Genomic DNA, 9,065 nt, shown 5'->3' with positions numbered 1-9,065 from the left:
GTTACCTATACTGGTGAACAGTTGTATCATTATCCATCTGACTACCCAGATCAGTGATCAAATTCCTGGAAGCTATGTCTGTGACAACTCCTTGCTACCCTGGAAAGGAGACAGGAAATCTTTTGTCTGGTTATTTCTTGGATCCAATCTCCAAGAAATTTGGCCTAATATGAATGGAGTGTTTTGGGATATTGTTCTGGCCCATCTTCTCAAGCTTAATCCATTCTTAGAACAGAGCCTCAAGATCCTTGCCTCCTCAAAGGACTCCATGCATTCTAGAAAAGTAGTTCAAGTTCCCCTCAACTGGCATCCTTGGAGATGGTTTGGGAAACTCTCCCAGAACAAGGGCTGGTCTTCAGTGGTGGGATTTGAATAAATTTACAACTGGCTCTGTGTCCTAATTGAGTGAATGTTGGTGTGTGTGTGTGTGTGTGTGTGTGTGTGTGTGTGTGTGTGTGTGTGAGAGAGAGAGAGAGAGAGAGAGAGAGAGAATATGTATAGTCTCTGAGTCTGTGTCAGCTTGTGTATGTATGCGTGAATGTGTATGTAAGTGAACATATGTGGATGTATATGAGTCTGTGACTGTGTGTGGATGTGTATTTGTGAATGTGTATCAATGTGTATAAGTGTGTGAGTGAATGCTGGAGAATGTGTATGAATGTGTATGTGTTTGTGTGTGTGTGTGTGCATATGTGTGTGTGTGTGTGTGTGTGTGTGTGTGTGTGTGTGTGTGGTGTATGTGTGTGAGTGAGTGTGTTTGTGATAAGGCACTGGACCAGCTCAGAAAAATGGTCTTGTCCTGGGTTGTATACATGAAGCTGTTTTATTGCAATGGCACGCAAAGTGGGACTTTTTGTTGTCATTTTTTTGAAGTTAAGCATCAGGATAATATACCTAAAGCTTAGGATACAGCACTCTTCATATCAATAAGATACCCCAATTTTAAAATAATGTTAAAAGTCAAGAATTAGACCGGAAAAAATGAGCAAATAATTACAAAAAAAGAGAGAGAATCTGAATATAGAAATTTCCTATAATCAAAGAAAGGTCAAAGCACTAACTCAGAAGACAGGAAAATCAAAATAGCAAATGTGGATGCATGTCCAGTCCAAAGAGAATTCCTGAAAGAGCTCAAAAATGATTTTAAAAATCAACTAAGAGAAGTCAGGGGAAAAATGAGAAAGGGAGTGAGAGTGACACAAGAAAATTATGAAAAGAGAATTAACTGCTTAGTAAAAGAGATGGTAAAAAATAACATAAAAACCAGAATATGTAAAAGAGGCACTTTTGTTGTCTTGTCTTTTCTTCTTTTTTACTTTTTTAATTTAATTTATTTAATATATTTAGTTTTCAGCACTGATTTTCACAAGAGTTTGAATTGTGAATTTTCTCCCCATTTCTACCCTCCCACCCACTCCAAGATGGTGTATATTCTGGTTGCCCCATTCCCCAGTCAGCCCTCCCTTCTGTCACCCCACTCCCCCCCTCCCCATCCTCCTTTCCCTTCTTCTCTTGTAGGGCAAGATAAATTTCTACATCCCATTGCCTGTGTATGTTATTTCCTAGTTGCATACAAAAACTTCGTTTTTGTTTTTGAACATCTCTTTTTTTTTGTTTTGTTTTGTTTTTTTGACATTGGATGATAAATTTATATTGTAAAATCTCAGAGGAGGAGATGTTAGTAAGTGAGATACCAGAAGTCACAATGACAGTAATGCATATGTTGTTAAGTTTTTATTTTCAATTGTGTCTGACTCTATAGGACCCCATTTCGGGTTTTCTTTTTTTTGTAGCAAAATCTTTATTGGATTTCTGGCAGCCTCTTACTTTTTGGCCTTTGGAGCAGCTGCTTTCTGGGCAGGGGCTGCCTTCTGGGCAGGTCCCTTCTGGTCAAAGATTCTGGAGTGGCTTGCCATTTCCTTCTCCAACTCATTTTACAGATGAGAAAACTGAAGCAAACAGCATTAAACGACTTGCCCATGGTTACACAGCTAATAAGTATCTAAGTCCAGAGTGTTCTTGACTCCACATCTAGTACGTTATCCACTGCGCCACCCAGCTGAGTAATACGCATACTCTTGGACAATTCTTCCCATGTTCTGAGTTGTTTCATACTTCTTGTTCTATCCAGTAATATAATCATTTTTTAAGATTAAAGATTATTTTATTAAATTACAATTAGAATTTATTTATAGAAATCACAGCTGTTGATCTGTTAACCAAATTACATTTGTATCTGCTTAAACCATTTGGTTTAAATATATTTTCTTTATATAGACAGGACCAAGTGAGTCATATATTCACTGTCTTAGGATGTCTATGGTCGATACTATAATTTACCAACTCTAATTTTTCTAAGCAAATATCCTACCAACATAAAGATACTTGCACATATCTCGGGCTCTCAAAAGTAATTATTTTTTTAATTTAAATTTATTTATTTAACATATTTGGTTTTCAGCATTGATTTTCACAACAGTTTGAATTACAAATTTTCTCCCCATTTCTACCCTCCCCCCCACTCCAAGATGGCTTATATTCTGGTTGCCTTGTTCCCCAGTCAGCCCTCCCCTCTATCACCCCCCTCCCCTCTCATCCCCATTTCCCTTCCTTTCTTGTAGGGTAAGATAAATTTCTATGCCCCATTGCCTATGTATCTTATTTTATAGTTGCATGCAAAAATTTTTTTTGTTTTTGAATATCTGATTTTAAAACTTTGAGTTCCAAATTCTCTCCCCTCTTTCCTTCCCACCCACCCTCCCTAAGAAGTTGAGCAATTCAACCTAGGCCACACATGTATCATTATGTATAACCCTTCCACAATACTCATGTTGTGAAAGGCTAACTACATTTTGCTCCTTCCCAACCCATCCCGCTTTATTGAATTTTCTCCCTTGACCCTGTTCCCTTTCCAAAGTGTTTGTTTTGATTACCTCCACCCCCATCTGCCCTCCCCTCCATCATCCCCCCCCCTTTTATTTTTTTTAATCTTCCTCCCTCTTCTTTCCTGTGGGGTAAGATACCCAACTGAGTATGTATGGTATTCCCCCTCAGGCCAAATCTGATGAGAGCAAGGTTCACTCATTGCCCCCTCACCTGCCCTCTCCCCTCCTCCCACAGAACTGCTTCCTCTTGCCACCTTCACGTGAGATAATCCACCCCATTCTACCTCTCCCTATCTCCCTCTCTCAGTATGTTGCTCTCTCATCCCTTAATTTCATTTTATTTCTTTTAGATATCTTCCCTTCATCTTCAACTCACCCTGTGTCTGTTCTCTCTCTTTTACATATATATATATATATGTACATATATATACATATATACACATATATATATATATATAAACACACATATATATACACATACATACACATACATACATATACACATAGATATATACATACATACACATTCACTTATATATATATACATAAACATATATATATATGTATATATATATATATGCATATTCCCTTCAACTACCCTAATACTGAGGTTTCATGAATCATACACATCATCTTTCCATGTAGGAATGTAACCAAAACAGTTCAACTTTAGTAAGTCCCTTGCAATTTCCGTTTCTTGATTACCTTTTCATGCTTCTCTTGATTCTTGTGTTTGAAAATCAAATTTTCTATTCAGTTCTGATCTTTTCACTGAGAAAGCTTGAAAGTCCTCTATTTTATTGAAAATCCATATTTTGCCTTGGAACATGATACTCAGTTTTGCTGGGTAGGTGATTCTAGGTTTTAATCCTAGCTCCATTGACCTCCGGAATATCGCATTCCAAGCCCTTCGATCTCTTAATGTAGAAGCTGCCAGATGTTGGGTTATTCTGATTAGGTTTCCACAATACTCAAATTGTTTCTTTCTGGCTGCTTGCAGTATTTTCTCCTTGATCTGGGAGCTTTGGAATTTGGCGACAATATTCCTAGGAGATTTCTTTTTGGGATCTATTTGGGGAGGCGATCGATGGATTCTTTCAATTTCTATTTTGCCCTGTGGCTCTAGAATATCAGGGCAGTTCTCCTTGATAATTTCTTGAAAGATGGTATCTAGGCTCTTTTTTTGATCATGGCTTTCAGGTAGTCCAGTAATTTTTAAATTATCTCTCCTGGATCTATTTTCCAGGTCAGTGGTTTTTCCAAGGAGATATTTCACATTGTCTTCCATTTTTTCATTCCTCTGGTTCTGTTTTATAATATCCTGATTTCTCATAAAGTCACTAGCTTCCACTTGCTCCAATCTAATTTTTAAAGTAGTATTTTCTTCAGTGGTCTTTTGGACCTCCTTTTCCATTTGGCTAATTCTGCCTTTCAAGGCATTCTTCTCCTCATTAGCTTTTTGGAACTCTTTTGTCATTTGAGTTAGTCTGTTTTTTAAGTTGTTGTTTCCTTCAGTGTATTTCTCAGTATTTTGGGGGGTCTCCTTTAGCAAGTCATTGACTTGTTTTTCATGGTTTTCTCGCATCCTTCTCATTTCTCTTTCCAGTTTTTCCTCTACTTCTCTAACTTGCTTTTCCAAATCCTTTTTGAGTTCTTCTATGGCCTGGGGCCAGTTCATGTTTTTCTTGGAGGCTTTGGTTGTAGGCTCTATGACTTTGTTGTCTTCTTTAGGCTGTATGTTTTGGTCTTCTTTGTCACCAAAGAAAGAATCCAAAGTCTGAGACTGAATCTGGGTGTGCTTTCGCTGCCTGGCCATATTCCCAACCAACAAACTTGACCCTTAAGTTTTTCAGTGGGGTATGACTGCTTGTAGACTAACGAGTTCTATGTTCCACGTTTGGGGGGGAGGTGCCAGCTCTGTCAGACCCACACTACTCCTTCCCCAAGAACCCCCAGTCCAGACTGGGCTTAGATCTTCAGCAGGCTGTTACACTCCTGCTCTGATCCGCCACGTAATTCCTCCCACCAGGTGGGCCTGGAGCCGGAAGTAACAACAGCTGTAGCTGCCCCACCTCCGCTGCCCCCAGGGCTGGAAGCCGAACCGCGAACTCCTTCCACTCCCGCAGCTTTTCCTACTAACCTTCTCCGCAATCTTTGGTGTTTTTGGGTCGAGGGGTCTGGTAACTGCCGCAGCTCACATATTCAGGGCTCTAGGGCCCCCTCCGCCCGGCTTCTGGTCTGGATGATCCACGCCTCTCAGGCTGGGCTCTGCTCCACTCCGTTCCCAGCTCCGTGTGGAATAGACCTCACCCAGAGACCATCCAGGCTGTCCCGGGCTGAAGCCCTGCTTCCCTCTGCTGTTCTGTGGGTTCTGCCATTCTAGAATTGGTTCAGAGCCATTTTTTATAGGTTTTTGGAGGGACTCGGGTATGGAGCTCACTCTAGTCCCTGCTTACCAGCTGCCATCTTGGCTCCGCCCCCCAGTAATATCTGAACGTCTCTTTTTAAAATTTTGAGTTCCAAATTCTCTCCCCTCTTCCCTCCCCGCCTACCCTCCCTAAGAAAGCAAGCAATTCCACGTAGGGCGCATGGTTATAGTTATGTAAAACCCTTCCACAATACTCATGTTGTGAAAGACTAACTATGTTTTGTTCCTTCTTAACCTATCCCCCTTTGTTGAATTTTCTCCCTTGATCCTGCCCCTTTTTGAAAGTGTTTGCTTTTCATTACCTCCTCCCCCTGTCTGCCCTCCCTTCTATCATCTCCCCTTTTTTATCTTCTTCCTCCTTCTTTCTTGTGGGGTAAGATACCCAACTGAGTGTGTATGGTATTCCCTCCTCAGTTCAAATCTGATGAGAGTAAGATTTACTCATTCCTCCTCACCTGCCCCCTCTTCCCTTCCTAGAGAACCACTTCTTCTTGCCACTTTTATGGGAAATAATTTACACCATTCTATCTTGCCCTATCTCCCTCTCTCAATATATTGCCCTTTCATCCCTTATTCATCTTCAACTCACCCTGTACACTCTCTCTCTCTCTCTCTCTCTTCATATATATACATATATGCCATATATGCATATTCCCTTCAGCTACCTTAATACTGAGGTCTCATGAATCAGACACATCATATTTCCATGTAAGAATGTAAACAATACAGTTCAACTTTAGTAAGTCCCTTGCAATTTCTTTTTCTTGTTCTTTTTCTTGTTTACCTTTTCATGCTTTTCTTGATTTTGGAGCTCTTTTGCCATTTGAGTTAGTCTATATAGTTTTTTTTTTTTGTAAAAGTTTGACATTTTATTTTTTATTATTTTTTTTTATAAATTTCTTATTTATTTTTAGTTTACCACACACGGTTCTACAAAGTTTTGAGTTCCATTTTTTCTCCCCTCCCTCCCCCCTCCCTCCCCAAGATGGCGTGAAGTCTCATATAACTGTCATGTATAACTTCACATTGAATTAATTTATGCACTAGTCAAGTCATGGAGAAGAATTTTGATCAATGGAATGAATCATGAGAAAGAAGAAATAGAAACAAAAAAAAAAACCCAAAAACAAAAACAAAAGAGAAGCAGAAAAGGCGAGCATGTAGTGTGCCTCAGTCTGTATTCAAACTTCGCAGTTCTTTGTCTGGATGAAGATAGCATTCTCCATCGTGAGTCCCCTGGAGTTGTCCTTGCCCCTTAGGTTGCTGAGAAAAGCGCAGTATGTCAGGGTTGGTCCTCACAGAATCCACATATCTGTGGCTGTGCACAACGTTCTCCTGGCTCTGCTCCGCTCACTCAGCATTATGTCGTGTAGGTTTTTCCAGGTTGTTATGAAGTCTGCATCATCCCCATTTCTTATGGCACAATAGTATTCCATCACCTTCATATACCACAGCTTGTTCAGCCATTCCCCAATTGATGGGCATCCCTTTGCTTTCCAATTCTTGGCTACCACAAAGAGAGCTGCTATAAATATTCTTGTACATATGGGTCCTTTCCCCGCTTGCGTGATTTCTTCAACAATGTTCCAATTTCCCCACATCCTTTCCAGCATTTATCATTCTCCTGATTTGTTATTTTAGCCAATCTGACAGGAGAGATGTGGTATCTAAGAGTTGTTTTGATTTGCATTTCTCTAATCAGCAGCGATCCAGAGCATTTTTCCATATGCCTGTAGATAGCTTTTATTTCTTCCTCTGAAAACTGCCTGTTCATATCCTTTGACCATTTCTCAATTGGGGAATGGCTTGTATTCCTATATATTTGGCTCAGCTCCCTGTATATTTTAGAGTTGAGGCCTTTATCAGAGATACTAGTTGCAAAGATTTTCTCCCAATTTTCTGCTTCCCTCCTAATTCTTGTTGCATTGGCTTTTTTTGTACTAAAACATTTCAATTTGACATAATCAAAATTATCCATTTTGCATTTTGTAATGCTCTCTATCTCTTGTTTGGTCATGAATTCTTTACTTTTCCACAAATCTGATAAGTAAACTATTCCTTGCTTTCCCAAATTACTTAGAGTATCAACTTTTACTCCTAAATCATGAACCCATTTTGACTTTATTTTGGTATATGGTGTGAGATATTGGTCTATGCCCAGTTTTTGCCCTACCATTTTCCAATTTTCCCAACAGTTTTTGTGAAATAGTGAATTATTAGCCCAGAAACTGGCCTCTTTGGGTTTCTCAAAGAGTAGATTGCTAAACTTGTTGATTTCACCTACTTGTGTACCTATCCTATTCCACTGATCCACACCCCTGTTTCTTAACCAGTACCAGGCAGTTTTGATGACTGCTGCTGTGTAGTACAGTTTAATATCTGGTGTGGCTAAACCACCATCTCTAGCATGTCTTTTCATTAATATCCTAGATACTCTAGACCTCTTGTTTTTCCAAATGAATATTGTTATTATTTTGTCCAGCTCAGTAAAATAAGTTTTTGGTAGTTCCAAACTGTGAAAATTTTAAAGAAGTCTCTCTTTAATCAAGACTTCATTTTTCAGATATACAGTGAACTGAGTCAAATTCATAAGAATACAAGTTGTTCCTCAATTGGTAAAAGTTCAAAGATATGAACAGGCAGTTGGAAATCAAAGATATCAATAGCCATGTGAAAAAAATGCTCCACACCACTATTGATTACAGAAATGTAAATTAAAACTATTCTGAAGTAAAACCTCACATGTATCATATTGACTAATCATACAAAAAGAAAAATCCAAGATGTTGGAGGGGATGTGGGAAAATTGGGCCACTAGATCACTTTTAGTAAAGTTTTGAACTGATTCAAATATTCTATGGAGAAATTTGTTCCAGGTTTTTCTGAAAGCATCTTCCTCACCATTCCTCATTGCACAATAGTATTCCATCACAATCACATGCCCCAATGTATTCAATCATTCCCAGTTGATGGGCATCACCTCAATTTCAAATTCTTTGCCACCACAAAAAAGCTAAGATAAATATTACTGTACATATAGGACCTTTTCCTTTTTTTGGTTTTATTGTTTTTATCCATTTTGCATACAAACTTATTAATGGTATTACTGAATGAAAGGGTATGTACAGCCTAACTCCATTTTGGGAACAGAAGACTTACATGAACTGTTGCAAAGTGAAGTGAGCAGAACCAGGACAAGTGTCCACAGTAATTGCAATACTGTATTATGATCAGTAGTAAATGACTTAGCTGTTCATAGCAGTAAAATGATCCAAGACAGTTCTCGAACACTTATGATGAAAAATGCTATTCACTGGCAAAGGAAGAACTAAGGGATTCTGAATACAGATCAAAGCATACTTTTTTAAACTTCATTTTTCTCCCTTTTTTTGGTCTGTTTTTTTCCCCGTAACATTACTAATACAGTAACGTGATTTGTATATTTGTTTGCCTTCTCATCTAGGCACGGATGAATGGAAGGAGGGAATTTGGAAGTAAAAACTCTTAAAAATGAATGCAAAAATTATTTTCACATAAAAATGGAATAAAATATTACAGAACAAAAATTTAAATAATTGCGATTTTAAAAATTAATATTTCAAACTACCATAAAAAGCAGAACTCTGAAAACCTTTTCAATGATGTGTACATATATATATATATATATATGTATATATATATATATATATACTTGTGTGTGTGTGTGTGTGCATGTTTGTATTCACCTGATCTTTCTTTTAAAAAATATTTAC

This window comes from Trichosurus vulpecula, chromosome 3 (genome assembly GCF_011100635.1).
Source record: "Trichosurus vulpecula isolate mTriVul1 chromosome 3, mTriVul1.pri, whole genome shotgun sequence".
Lineage (NCBI taxonomy): Eukaryota > Metazoa > Chordata > Mammalia > Diprotodontia > Phalangeridae > Trichosurus > Trichosurus vulpecula.
The sequence above is the reverse complement of the archived record's forward strand: the minus strand, read 5'-3'. Positions refer to the sequence as shown.